The following is a 15,901-nucleotide window of genomic DNA, read 5'->3' as shown; positions in this document are numbered from 1 at the left end:
TTCAACCTTGTAAACTGCATACATACGTACATGGCAGTGGGTGAGGGTCTCTGTGTGTTTATCCTCTGCATTCTTAGAGGAGTTTTTGTGTTGAAGCAAATAGTGTGTCCTGAAGAATATCTAGATGATCCAGGCATGTATAGTAAATTACTCCAAAAATGCATATGTACAATTTAAATATCTTTGTTTGTATCCCATGTGCTAGAGCAGCCACTGACATGCCCATACCTCTTCTGCAGAGAGTGTACAACTCACCATTTCAACATGGAACATACCTCAGCAAGATGGAAACTGGTTGAATGCCATTCGTGAGTTTCATTTTCTTTCACTGCTGACTGCCAAACCTTCCTTGCAAGCTTTGATTCCAGCCTCCAGTAAATTATCTCAGTTTCCTGTTCAGTCTACTTTAAGTTTATTATTGACATTCTTACTGTTAGCTGGCGATGTTGAGATAAATCCAGGATCCACAGCAGTTGGTGCGTTCTCAGTTTACCATCAGAATGTCTGCACTCTTAAAAAAATTACTGACTATGAGTTTCACCTACAAGAACTATCGTCTTTTGATATCACTGCCTTCTCTGAAAGCTAATTTATCAGCTTTGTTTCAGACATGGAAATCCCTCTTTCCAAAGAGTTTTCCATTTTCATAATTAACTGTGGATCTCAGGGAGGGGGGTTACCCTGGTCATTAATTCCAAATGGCACACAAATCCTACATACTGATTAAAGTAGTGACTGTGAAGCCATTTGGTTAGAAGTAAAATTTTACCACACTGAATATCTATTTGCTTGTTTTTTTATAATCTGAATCAGAATCCCAATGTCATTATACTGGGTGACGTTAACCTCTCTATATCATGGAATTCTCCTGCGCAAGGTGTCCCTTCTAATAGCCTCGACAGGTGGTATCTCGATAGCTCTCCAACAGTACGTCCTTGAGAACATCTATGGGGATAGTCTTCTTGACTACCCACTAGGTTCTGTTGAGCTTTCAGCTATTTCTGTGGGGCAAAATATTGTTAAATTGAACCACAAGTGTACATATCTGGCACGAGATTGATTGGCAGACTGTCCATCACACCCTCTCTGTTCTACCTTGGCACTTGCTGCAAGTGAGTGAGGTCAAAGAAGCAGTGCAGTAGCAGCAATTAGGTGGGGGGGCACCCTCCCACTTTTTGGAGAAAACATGACATTTTAAATCCATTTCAGCCAGCTGAAAACAGGAAGTACATTAGAAAAAGCAATTTATACAAGCCCTCTTGTCTTACCAGCTAATTCTTTCCTTTATTTTCTTTAATTAACAAAATTACTAGTGTAAAGAAGCACAAAATGTCGTTCGTCCCGGCTAACCAATTTGTACCTATAGCACAAGAGCAAGTAGTGGCGATTTTGCATGCTGTGAGGAAGGGTAGCAGAGGTACAATGTTTGTCAAGGTCGTAGACACTGAGGTATGATTCACCTGCTTGCCACGTGCATTCGTCAATCTGGCAGTGTCTGTTAATTTCTTAGTGTGTAGTCAAACACTAAATGATTTTTAATTGTATAATAATGCCATGTTTCTATTTAATTGTAGTACATGTGTAGGTCTAATATTATTCCATTGGTGAAAGTTTTTATAATACTACTGGCTTCACGCCACACTAACTACTTTTACAGTTTTCGGAGATGCAAAGGTGCTCAGGTGAATGTTTTATTGTATGTATAGTAGTGAATCGAAATCTCAAAGAGCTATTATTAGCACACCTAAGTTAGTAGACTGTCAACCTTTACCTCTCTCTTCAAATTTGCTCAGAGAGCATAAAAAACTTACCATTTTGTAGCAATTTTTCCTTCCAGTTTTGATGTATATATACCCCCCACTCTCCCATCCGCTATACCTCCCACAAACCCAGGAACTGTTTATTGTCTGTACATGTTTTGTTCCCCACTTTTAATTCCCAATCGCCGCTACTGAAGCAGTGGACCTGTTTTATGACTGGACTCGTACTGTAATCTGTGACCTTGTTCCCTCTCATAAAACATCTGCCAGATACCCTCCATGAAAGAAATGTGACATCAAAATTGCATAAATTAATAAAAGGAAAGTGTGGAAAAGTTTGTCTCTGAAGTCAGCCATAAAACCTTTTCAAACCTTCATAAACATCATAAACAATTTCTAAGATGGGATTACCAGGGCTACATGAACTCTGCCAACTTAGAAGTGAAAAGTAACAGCAAGAGATTCTGGTCTCTGATAAACAACAGGAACAATACAAAGCATGTGCCAGATACAGCGACTTCAGATGATAGTTTAGCCAGAGGTGGTGATAGACCGGCAATTTTCAATGAATATTTTGTGTCTAATTTTGTTGCAAGTAATTATTATAATTTTGTTCCGTATTGAAGATGACGTATATCACTTTTTTTTTTTTTTTGCTAGTTGTTTTACGTCGCACCGACATAGATAGGTCTTACGGCGACGATGGGACAGGGAAGGGCTAGGAGTGGGAAGGAAGCGGCCGTGGCCTTAATTAAGGTACAGCCCCAGCATTTGCCTGGTGTGAAAATGGGAAACCACGGAAAACCATTTTCAGGGCTGCCAACAGTGGGGTTCGAACCTACTATCTCCCGAATACTGGATACTGGCCGCACTTAAGCGACTGCAGCTATCGAGCTCAGTACGTATATCACAAATATTACGACAATATTTATTGAACCACCTATTCAATACATTCCACTATTTTACGTGGTTAAAATTTTACATAATACTAAAATGTCTTAAGTTACATGTTTCACCCCTTTTTGTGGGTGTCATCAGCCTAAATCAATCTTAAAGTTATTGGTTGTGGAACCTATCTAATTTTATAAAATCTAAAATAAAAATGTTGAACAATGATCTCTTAAAATATTGTACAAGAACATCTAAAATAAGGACAATGCACAAAAAAAGTTTTGTTAAGTATACTAAGGAATAACAGTTTTGAAGACTATAATATGGTCATTCTTGAATATGTGAGCAGGGGACACTATAGTGAAATTTCATGAATTTAGAGGAAAATACCAAAATTGGGTTTAGAACTCTAAAATATACCCTGATGTGTGTTCTTTCGAAACATGCTATTATTTTCTAAATGCCGCCATTTTTAAAGCCCACAGAGCCTCCTTTAAATGGTGCTGCGCTAGCATTTAACTGTCCCATGCTCTACTGGACATGCCCCTCCAGTTGCTGCTTTCTCTTTCTCACGTCTCTCATTTGAATTTCAAATGCAATCTAAGCATTGAGTAGCAATTGTGGTATTCTGTATGATGTAGTTTTAGAAATAATGCCAACATATCAGAGACTTGCATCAGATGCACTTACACAAAGGTGCACAAAAGGGAAGACACAAAATCCAAACGAGAGCCTTCACAATGTTCTTTGGAATAAACGTCCAAAAGAAGTATTTGTTACTAGGAATAAACTTCAGCTTGGTATTGCGAGTGCTGTAAGTGAGTTCAATACTGGGTGTGTTAGAACACTTGAAGTCCTTCAGTCCATCAGAAGGAAGCCAGTACCAACTTCTGCTGTGGACATCAGTCACCAGCGAGACCAAAGGCGCATACACCAAAGCAGGAAAAGGAGCTCAGGTGAAAGCAAAGAGCTAAGGAAAAAGAACAAGGTAATGAATATATCACTGGAGGAAAGAAGAAAGAAGTCTGAAGGGCATACTTATTGTGCAGGACAGTTCTAAAGTGAGTGAAGTAGCATAAATTTTTATTTTGCATTTTATGGCTTAGCAAAATCTACATGATTTCTTTCAGAAAAAAAATCCCTTATTATGCAATTTTTGTCTGATGTAGGTGAAATTTTACACATTAGTAGTTAGATAGTTGATGCATAACTATCAGTGTGCATTTTGATGTTTAAGGTGATTCAATTTTTTTTTTTTTTTGACCTACCAAATGTTGTGTGTACACATATTTTAAAAAAAAATTTAAACATTACAATAAAAAAGTTCTACAGGCCAATATATTTATCAAACAACAAAGTTTGATACTGAAGTTTGTTGGCATAACTATACAGCATATTTGTGCAAAATTTGGTGCCAAATAGAGAAATATTGTGAAGCAAGGGACCTTTTTTTACAATGTTGGTAAAAGGAAAGTAAAAAAATTCCTACTCAAAAAGTTGTAGAGGTACAATATTGAAAGTTGGTTGCATTGCTATATCTGAGGAGTTACACTTCAGAAAATTTTTTTGTAAAAATTTATTGACAAATATAGAAGTTAGAAATTTCACTATAGTGTCCCCTTAAAGTTATTGGTTGTGGAACCTATCTAATCTTATAAAATGTAAAATAAAAATGTTGAACAATGATCTCTTAAAATATTGTACAAGAACATCTAAAATAAGGACAATGCACAAAAAGTTTTGTTAAGTATACTAAGGAATAACGGTTTTGAAGACTATAATATGGTCATTCTTGAACACGTGAGCATCTAAAACCCGAATGAATCTTCTTCTTATAACCATTAGAACTTTGACGGCCTCGAGTGTGAAAGTGCATTCGTCCTAGGGGAACATTTGACCCATTCCTGTAACAGGAGTTCAAGATAGCAAGACCAATGTCAAATAATTTCAATCCGAGCAAACTTCAAGGAGAGGAATTATATTTGTTTATGAAGTCAAGACCTTGAAAGAGCTAATAGTATATTCTATTATTGCGGACTAGCTTTCAATGGCTACCTATCATAATAAAAAAAATATTATTAATCATGAAAGAGATATTAATTGGAAATCTGGGGGGCAGGGAGGAGGAGGTCAACTGAGATCTAGATGGATGTAGTCATTGAAGATCTTTGGGAAATGCGCTATTGCGCCATTACGTGGTTATTGGGTATCCTCTATTTCTTCCTTTTAGCCCACGTTGGCATTCAAGAAATTCTGCAGCTAAAGTCGGAGAACATCTCAGGGATTACGTTGACCATAAAATATTTTACGTGACTTTGACTGAGAATTATCTGCTATCTCTCCTTCATTTGCGATATTTAAGTTTTATGGACCTTTGTGCCCTAAAATTCAACTGTAGATTCATCAACTTATTATAAACTATAAGATTGTCTTATAATATTACTATAATCTATAAATAATAATAATAATAATAATAATGGATTAAATTCTTAATAACTATTATTTATTCAGAATAATGTAGTGTACTTCAGATAAGTCAAATCTATGATTCCAATATTTTTTACTATTTACACTAATATTTCTCTGGAAGTATTGTTTTGTATTCATTCTCTTGATCTTGACATTCTAGTCTGCAATCATAGAATATACTATTAGCTCTTCCAAGGTTTTGACTTCATAAACAAATATAATTCCTCTCCTTGAAGTTTGCTCGGACTGAAATTATTTAATAAAAATCATCTTGACCTCAGACAAATTACAATTCACATCTCCCATGTCTGTTATTGAAGAATAAAAATTCACACATTTTTTAAGTTGACAAAAAAAAAAATTGATTAACATGTTTGAAAGTATTGAAATTATACAATAAGAATAAAATGAAATTTTTCAGGTCAACCAAGAATGATTAAGGCAGATTATTTCATTCATCTTTGGTATACATGATTAATTATTTGATTTAACATATGCAGAATAAGATTGGTTTCACTTTTGTAGCTTTCAATGGCTACCTATCATAATTTAAAAAAATATTAATCATGAATAGTTATGTTCGAAGTACTTTCCTAAGAAATAGGTAAAATTGTCCTAAATAGTTTCAACAAATTTGTTGAAAGGTTGTATTTAAGTCATATCACTTCATAAAATTCAATCATATGATAGCAAGTCGACAAAGAATACCAGCGATGAACTTCCTAATTCTTTAATACTGATAGGCTAACATAATGAAGACACTAAAATCGTACTTGCTATCAATTATCTGCTATCTCAGCTTAAATCAGCTTAAACCTTAAATATAATATGAAATTCTCTTTGAAGTTGCCATCAGATTCTTAATTATAGATTACTTGAAATTATTTTTGATGACCATTGTTCCGAGGTATCTGTGGAACAGCAGAGGTGAAAGAAGGTGCGGGGGTGAACAGGTCTCAGGCTACGAAATTAAAGTTAATTAAAATTTTAACAAGGTTATATTTTCTTTGCAAAATCAAGAAATAACAAGAATGGCAGGTACAGAGTAGCAAAGCCGCTATTCGAGAATGTACAATTACAGAGTTACAGGATTTGGGCTCCGAGAGCCAGACACACAATTCTTGAGCAATTAGCCCAACTTTACAATGTACAGAATTCAACAAAGGGGCAGAAGACCCCAATCATGCCCAGGAGCACTTGCTCCCAATTACACAGTAAAGCCTCCTCGAGGCACGTAGAACCAAATTTCAAAAAGAGCAAACTGCTCTCAACGTTCAAGCCTATCAAAGGCCACACCAAATTCCACCTTCAAGCTGTCCTCTAAGGACATAAACACAGGGGTAAAATACCCAACCTACTGAGGCCTATTAAGAGAGAAAAGGTTAATTACATGGCCTCTAAAATACCAATTTGAGAGGAGGCGATCTGCACTCCTAATATATTTGTTTAAAACCTACTTGGCACTAGGCCGTTAATGCAAGGGCTAATCCCATACTAAAGAGGTGACTTTTAGAAGGAAACAATTTACATTACGTTAAGGAGGAACCGGTTGAGAAAATAAGTTTACCTCAATACAATATGAGTGGGAGCTCGAGAGGGTTAAGCACTCTCTATCCCAATATGTAGTTAAAACAGAAAGAATTGACACCGAGTGTCTTTACATTATTAAAGGAAAGTTACATGGAAACGGCTTCAGACCTGCCCCGAGAGTTAAACTGCTGAGCTAGCAAGAAAAGAAGTTATTAAAAGGCCATTACCTTGTGGACGAACTGCTGCCCGAAGAAAGAGGCGCTTCCCGCCCCCTGCTACGTACTTTACACACTGAAAGATGTTACTGAAGTGGCGCGGAGACCCGAAAATCAGCAGTTTATATACTCTCGCGGAAAGTTCGAGGCGTTTCAGGAATGAGAACACCCTCCCACAAAAACTTTATTGGCTAGGGTTAAGCAACATATCCCCTTTGGAGAAGATACACCGGATTGGTCATAAATTAATTAAAGAAATTCGGGATTGGCTAAATTCAAAACAAGGGGAAAGAAAGGGTTATACAGCCAACTTAAACAATAACAGAAAGAAATTTAACAAGGAACAAACTTTTGAAATAAAAATTTCTCCAAAAAACAGTTCTTTCACTTCGCACTAGGGTGCACCATTGTAGTTCTTCAGTAGTGTCCTCTGGAAGAGAATGTTCACACTTCTTACTACAGGCAAAACAAAAATACATCGAAAACGACCCAGTTCAGAAACTTCAAAATTTCCATGTAGTGACATCTTCTGAGAAACTTGAAAATTAACACATTAGATAAGGTTCAGACTTCCTCCAGTAGGGGAGTTTCAACTGGCGCAAAGTTTGAATTAGCGGCGTGGAGGTGTACCGCCCGGTACAACCATAATCTATTATTGTCTCGTCAAATTGCCATAAACTCATTTTATAGGTTATTCCATATTTCACATCATTACTAGCATCTATTATAACCTTGATCCATATTTGTGTTACTTAATCTTTCATTAATTAACCTTACATAAAAATCTTTCCTCATACATCGTCATATTTATCATAATTCCTCAACTACTTTATCCAAGATAATATTATTCCTTAATCTCACATTCCTTACCTCATATTTTCATCACATTTATATTGCTACATATGCAAATATTATTTAATCAATTCAATGTAACGCACAACTCAATTAACTTCTGAACTCAGTAAAATTAATATTTCATGGATCAACAACTAACATATTCCTAGCAATATGTTACCATATTTAACCTATATTGACATACATTTGGCAATAAGTTGTCTTTATTTATGACCTCGGTAACCTATGATTTGATATAAACCTATATCGTACTTCACATTCATCAAAACTCACTATCTGTGGTATTGCTTCTTGAGAATAAACCAAAATATAATTAGCATAACACCTCATTGACATACGCATCTTTCCCTACACTTGTATGTGTTTAAATATTTCAGAAGACTACTTATAACCTTCCTTAAAACATCACTATTAATTGACTTGCGTTGAAACTTCTGAGCCACTAGCTCACTGGGACATTCTATAATAAATAAATAAATAAATAAATAAATAAATAAATAAATAAATAAATAAATAAATAAATAAATAAATAAATAAATAAATAAATAAATAAATGAATGAATGAATGAATGAATGAATGAATGAATGAATGAATGAATGAATATTTAGAACGTATAAAACTAGGATGGGAAGCCTACGGAAGAAAATCTTCAATCTTCAAATCCAACATGCCAACCCACCTAAAGAAGATAGTCTTTGACCAATGTGTTCTCCCTGTACTGACTTACAGTTGTGAAACCTGGACATTGAGCGAGTTTGTTAAGCAAAAACTCAGAACAACCCAAAGAGCTATGGAATGGTTTATGCTAGGCTTCATGAAGAAAGACAGGAAGAGAGCAGATTACATCAGGTCAGTCACAAAGGTGAGTGACATATCAGAAAGGGTGTTTACCCTAAAATGGCAGTGGGCAGGCCATGTTGCTCAGAGAACTGATGGTAGGTGGACAAAGCTTGTGCTTGAGTGGAGTCTGAAAGATCATCTGAGACCTAAGGGAAGACTACCGGACAGATGGGATAAAGACATCCGGAAGATTACTGGATCAATTTGCAGAACATCGTTCAAGTCCATCCCAGATGGAGAGAACTCATGAAAACCTACCTTGCTTCAGACTTAAAGAGGCCACATCGTAAAAACGATTGAATATGGCTAATAGTGATAGTGAATTAGAAAAGGGGATACTAATAAAGAAATGTGGAAGGCAGTAAACCAGATACTTGGTAGAACTAATAGTAAACCAAAAGTTATAGAACTTGTGTATGAAAATGGGGAATTCCCAGGAACTCTGAAAAGTGGTGGCAAAAGGGGCTCTGGTTAAGACGCAGCAGGTCGTTATGCTACTTAGGTTCCAGAATGCGTAAAAAAATAAATAAGTAAATAAATGCAATGTAAATTTTAATCTTATACCAGTTGTATAGTATCATTTGAAGTAATTCCACATACTGTATATCAGTTGACTATATTTGTAAGTACCGTAGTACAGGAGATATTATAAGTAGAATTTTGTAAACAATATAAATTTATTAAGGATGAGCTGTGTGTTTAATAGAAAAAATTGTTAGCGTAAATTGTATAATATTGTATTTTGGGAAAATTTTCTTCTCTTGTTAATTTAACATTTAGTGCTTGACAATAATGTATTTTAGTGTACCATTTGCCACTGAGGTAGACACCTCATTTGCAAATAAAGAGATTTTGATTGATTTGATTTGAAATGTTCTACACACTTCTAGTAAAGATATTTATAAAGTTTTAACACATTTTTCGTTAATGTAGTTGAAAACTTGGTTAAAGATCTTGGTCCATGTAACCCATCTTTGCTCTCTAATCATGTGATCTGCAACTCTGTATACTTTAGACCAACAGATGTTAAGGAAGTTACACAGATCACAGAAGCACTAGCCAACAAGAATAACTACACAGATGACGGAATAAATAACATATTCCTCCAGAGGTGTGTAAATCATCTGGCCCCCTTGCTCACCAAGATAATTAATTTGTCATTGCAAAGGTAATACCAGATAAATGTAAAATTGCAAGTAGTAATAAAATAAAAAAAAGTTTTGAATTTCCTAATAAAAACACATTTCTTCTTCAAATTTCAGTATGGCTTCCTACCCAAACATAGTACACTTTCAGTTGCTTTTGACATAGTGTCCCTTATACAAAATGCATTAGATAGTAATAAAATAGCAGGTGGACTTTTCAGAGATCTTGCAAAGATATTTGACACAGTTAACCATATCCTACTACTTAATAAACTAGCAAATGCAGGAATTAGAGGAAGAGCATTTGAATGGTTTAAAAATTACTTAACTGATAGGAAGCAATATGCTAATATCAATGAAACTAAAGGGCCCATCTACAATGTTAAGCATGGTGTCCCACAAGGGCCAGTGCTGGGGCCATCACTGTTTCTAATATTTATTAATGATATAGGTTATCTTGAGTTTACTGGTAAGATATTCCTGTTTGCAGATGATATTTTTATATTTTATGACAGCAGTTGTGAACAAATGATTATGGAGTATATGCAAAAAGATCTGGACATACTAACATCATGGCTGAACAAAAATACCAGTAATCTACACTCAGGCTCATAAATTAGGGATAATTGCATATTGTGGTGCCACACAACATGGCACTACACAAAAGTAGTGCTAATAGCATAGGCACATAGTGAACACAAATGAAACGTTCCTGTAAGTCCATGGTATTGGTGATAAGTTGAGAAAACCGTCCCAAAACATATGTGCTACAAAACGCCACTGTTTCCTGCGCATGTACCCCGACAGCAATATGGAATATGATCACCATGCACACGTACATAGGCCGCACAACGGGTTGGCATACTCTGGATCAGGTGGTCGACCAGCTGCTGGGGTGTAGCCTCCCATTCTTGCACCAGTGCCTGTCGGAGCTCCTGAAGTGTCCTAGGGGTTTGAAGACTGCAGCGATACATCGACCGAGAGCATCCCAGATGTGCTTGATGGTGTTTAGGTCTGGAGAACAGGCAGGCCACTTCATTTGCCTGATATCTTCTGTTTCACGGTACTCCTCCATGATGGCAGCTCTTTGGGGCCGTGTGTTATCATCCATCAGGAGGAAGGTGGAACCGACTGCACCCCTGAAAAGGCAGACATACTGGTGCAAAATGACGTCCCGATACACTTGACCTGTTACAGTTCCCCTGTCAAAGACATGCAGGGGTGTACATGCACCAATCATAATCCCACCCCACACCATCAAACCACTACCTCCATACAGGTCCCTTTCAAGGACATTACGGGGTTGGTATCTGGTTCCTGGTTCAATCTTATGTTAATTTTAAGGACACTTCCTCTAAAGCATTACTTTGTCAATTTTATACATTTTTCATCTAAACAGTGTTATGTGGCTGAAGATGTTGATAATATACGAAACATGTACCACTTTTGACCATTAAAAATTGCCTTAAGCAATCATTGTATCGACTAGGTGGAAAATAAATACTTAATTGTGAAGATGAGAATCCAGCGAGAATCACTGTTCAGACTGTACCTGGACTCGTCCGTGAACATAACCTGGGACCACTGTTCCAATGACCATGTACTGTGTCCTTGACACCAGGCTTTAAGGGCTCTTCTGTGAACAGGGGTCAGTGGAATGCACCTTGCAGGTGTCTGGGCAAATAAACCGTGTCTGTTCAGTTGTCTGTAGACTGTGTGTCTGGAGACAAGTGTTCCAGTGGCTGTGCCAAGGTCCCGAGCAAGGCTGCCAGCAGTAGTCCGTGGCCGTCTGCGGGCACTGATAGTGAGATATCGGTCTTCTTGTGGTGTTGTACACTGCAGATGTCCCGTACTGTAGCGCCTGGACACGTCTCCTCTCTGCTGGAATTGTTGCCATAATCTTGAGATCACACATTATGGAACACAGAGGGCCCATGCTACGCCCTGCTGTGTTTGACCAGCCTCCAGTTGCCCTATTATTCTACCCCTCATAACGTCATCAATATGTGTTCGTTGAGCCATTTTCACCACACAGTCACCATTAGCACGTCTGAAAATATCTGCACACTTACTCGCTGCACCGTACTCTGACATGCACCAACACACCTCTGCGTATTTGGAATGTTGCCAGCACCACCGTGCGATGATCGCAGGTCAAATGTACCACATGGTCATACCCCGAGGTGATTTAAAACCGCAAACCACCCACCATAGCGTTGTTTCACCATGTATCAGCATTATCCTTAATTTCTGAGCATGAGTGTAGTAATAAGCACCTCAAAAACAAAGTACATGATATTCCATAAACCAACACAAATTATCAATACCTGTAATGTTGTAAAAATTGGCAATGGGCCCATTGAAAGAGTAAAGCAGTTTTCATATTTAGGCCTGGCTTTAGACAATAACTTAAGTTGGAATGAGCATATCTCAGATGTAAAGAAAAAAATTATTAGTGTAATTGGAGTACTAAAAAGACTGAAGGACTATGGAATAAACAATCTACACTTAAGAAACATATATACCTCCCTCATACATTCACACCTTATGTACATGAATATAATATGGGGAAATTGTACACAGGAAGCTGTAAAGGGACTAGAAGTACTCCAAAAGAGAGTTTTGAAAATTATGTACGGATATGATTTACTAAAACCATCTGTGGAAGTTTTTCAGGAAACAAACATATTGCCAGTACAATGCCAGATTAATACTCTCAAGCTTTATTTATGTTCAGGTATAAAAATAATATGATTTCTGTTAATACAGAACTACAATACAGCAAAGATATTCACACCCATAACACAAGATCAGCAAACCAGTTTTACAAAGATTCCACTAATACTACCAAATATGGTGTTAAAAGCATTTCTTATTCAGCAAGCACAGCCTTTAACAATCTACCTCCAGAATTGAAACAAATCAATAAGTTGTACAGATTTAAGAAAGAAGTACACAGGTACTTCTTTGAACAGTATGTTGGAGAACAAATTGAACACCACTGTGTACCTTTTTTTTCCACCTATGTTTACATTATTTTGAATATAATCTTTTTTTCATGTAAAATAATGATGTTATGATGTAAATTAATATTTGTAAAACATTCCTTGTTATATATGTAGGCCTATGCCTTATCTGTTAACTGAAATTAAAAGCTGCCAAGCTGTGATTGTAAAGGGCAGTCCCTCCTTGAGCCACTAGCTCACTGGAACATTCTACAAACAAACAAACAAACAAACAAACAAACAAACAAACAAACAAACAAACAAACAAACAAACAAACAAACAAACAAACAAACAAACAAACAAACAAACAAACAAACAAACAATAACTGTGCAGGGATGTGGCAACCCCATTGCCCAATGGGTAACCACTGCAGTCAGCCACAGAAAAACGTACCTAGTTAGAGTAGTAGGAAATGCCTTCTTTTAGCCAGAAAACATTGTGAGGCTCTTCAAGGCTCACAACCTTGGTAGTATTTTGGTCAATGTGAAATATCACTGACCCCAATCTACAGTTTTTCAACTAAGGTGTGGAGAAAATTTCAGCAGCATCTACTACTCGAGGTGGTACCCAATCCACTTTTGCCTTGAGTAAAGCATGCAGGCCTTCGAATTCTGGGGAGCCTGCATCGATATACATGGAGGTAAATACAAAGTATGTTACAAGTGTTATTTTAATATCCACCTATTCAATACAAAGAGATCTAGTAAAGTAAGAATTAAATCTTATCATAAAAAGTTACAAGGGACATGTTTTGCCCATTTTACGGGCATCATCAGCCTCAAACTCAAACCTGTAAGGTGAATAATCAGGATCCCAATTGTTCTTAAAAATAGTAAAAAGAGGATATCAAAGTAGGTGTTTGTCTAACATAAAATTATTAGAATGTCCTTGGTTAAAACCGTACTATCAAGCTGCATGTCGCAAGTTCACAAGATTACACTCTCCGGAGCGGAGAGTCAATGCACCCAAAACCTGTTGAGGGTGGAGCGATAAACAGCTCAATCTTTATAATGAAGTAGAAATGTGTTTCCTTTATACTCCTATTGGAGGATAAGGAAAAAGTAAAGCTGACAGACTGTTAAAGATGTTAATTTCGTATGTTAAGATAAGACAACAGTCTTCTTTAATTAGCTGTGGAGCAAGGAAAGGTGTTCAGCTGTCTATAGCCATATTTATCTGGCTTGAAGGAGCAAAAGTCGAATGTGTTGATTTGTCCACACCACATCTGATAACACTGGCTGTCATTTACCTGATACACTGCAAGTAAACTGGTAGCATACTTATAGCACTTTCATGTTTGCTTAATGTTTAATAATTTCCATTTTCTGGGATTATGTGAACGCCACTTGTTTACGTTTCTCAGGTGTTTTAGCCATTCAGGTCTGTAATATGTGATGGGACGGAGAACTGGAAGTATGGGAAATATAATTTTAAAGTTTTTTTAATTTAATGTGTCTGAAGGATTTCATTTTTGTTTGTAATATTTTGTATTGTGAGAAATGAAGAAATAAGAACTTTGGACTCTGCTGGAATATTTTTATGTAATTGGAACATGTTTAATACAGATGTTGATTCCCATAGGGAATTTAAAATATTTGTCCCGAATGAGTAAATTTATAATACCAATATAATGGTCCGTTATTGGACATTATAAATTTTCCAGCTAACTCATTCTTGGTTGCCTGCGTTTCGCCCTCGTGTGCTAAGTTAGGCTCATCAGTTGGGACTTAGCACACCACCCAAGACGCAAGGCTAGTGCATACCGTGGAGGCCACTGCATAGGCTACTTGAAGCCACCAGCAGTGCCAATGCACTATGAGAGCTATGTCTCATTTCCAAAAAGTTGATGCCTGCCTGGCCATCAGATAATACAGATGTTGATTCCCATAGGGAATTTAAAATATTTGTCCCGAATGAGTAAATTTATAATACCAATATAATGGTCCGTTATTGGACATTATAAATTTTCCAGCTAACTCATTCTTGGTTGCCTGCGTTTCACCCTCGTGTGCTAAGTTAGGCTCATCAGTTGGGACTTAGCACACCACCCAAGACGCAAGGCTAGTGCATACCGTGGAGGCCACTGCATAGGCTACTTGAAGCCACCAGCAGTGCCAATGCACTATGAGAGCTATGTCTCATTTCCAAAAAGTTGATGCCTGCCTGGCCATCAGATAATACAGATGTTGATTCCCATAGGGAACATGTTTGTAATCTTTTTTTAAAATAAGGAAACATCAAGATATATTGAACAGTATGAACAATGCAAGATGCAAAAGTGTTTTGAAGTGATTTTTTTGTATGTAAGTTTTATGTAATTTTGTATGTCAAAATTGTAATCTGATGTAAAATTTTGTAAGGTGCTGTATTTTGAAGCATCCTATACCACAAGCACAGTTACCGATGTTGAAACAGATGATGTAATTCCTCTTGCATCAGTAGGCCATTAAATGACCATATATGGTCATGCAATTGTATTGGCAAACAGGAATCTAGTGTAAGTTTGAACTTATTGGTTAATTGTGATCGGGCCATTTCCAGTCTTCTGCTGGCTTCGGAAAAATGATGCGTGTGATCGGCATCATTTACATCCAACTGCCTGAACGAGCAACTCCTGTTTTTATTGGTAAGTGTAGTATGTGGTGAGATGGAGAACTACAATAATGGAAATATAATTTTAAAGTTTTTTTAATTAAAAGTGTCTGAAAGATTTCATTTTTTGGTTGGAACTCTGGACTCTACTGGAATTATTTTATGTAACGGCAAGAAATATTAATTTAAATATGTGTGTAATAATTTTTCTTTTAGGCAATAGGCAAGAAATATTGAACTGTATGAATATTTAAAAATGCAAGAAGTATTTTGATTCAAAAATTATGTAACTAGTAAAAATGTAATTTAAGAAAACCTCAAGATTGGATTGTTAACATTGCAAGAGTGATTAAGTGATCTGTATATCAAGTTGTAATTTGGTAACATTAAAAAAAAAATGTAAAGGTGCTTTAATTTGAAACAGCCTGTACCGCATGCGCGGTTATGGGTGTTGAAATAGGTATAGATGTTGATTCCCATAGGTGTCACAATAGGAAATCTCGAGAAGTTGCTAACTATCTTAATATGACCATATATGGTCATGCAATTTCATTCGCTAGAACAACGAGATTTCCTATTGGCGAAAATATAGGGAA

The 15,901-nt window shown here is 36.5% G+C and overlaps 1 protein-coding gene across 1 annotated transcript in view; it reads right to left on the bottom strand.

Moving 5' to 3' along the window:
• LOC136879285 (ankyrin repeat and MYND domain-containing protein 1) overlaps positions 1-15,901 on the bottom strand; it is a 299,890-nt gene that overhangs the window by 106,597 nt on the left and 177,392 nt on the right. The gene's annotated exons all lie outside the window — the stretch shown is intronic.

Source organism: Anabrus simplex, chromosome 8, assembly GCF_040414725.1.
Source record: "Anabrus simplex isolate iqAnaSimp1 chromosome 8, ASM4041472v1, whole genome shotgun sequence".
NCBI classification, from domain to species: domain Eukaryota; kingdom Metazoa; phylum Arthropoda; class Insecta; order Orthoptera; family Tettigoniidae; genus Anabrus; species Anabrus simplex.
This window is presented reverse-complemented; position numbering and strand designations above follow the sequence as displayed.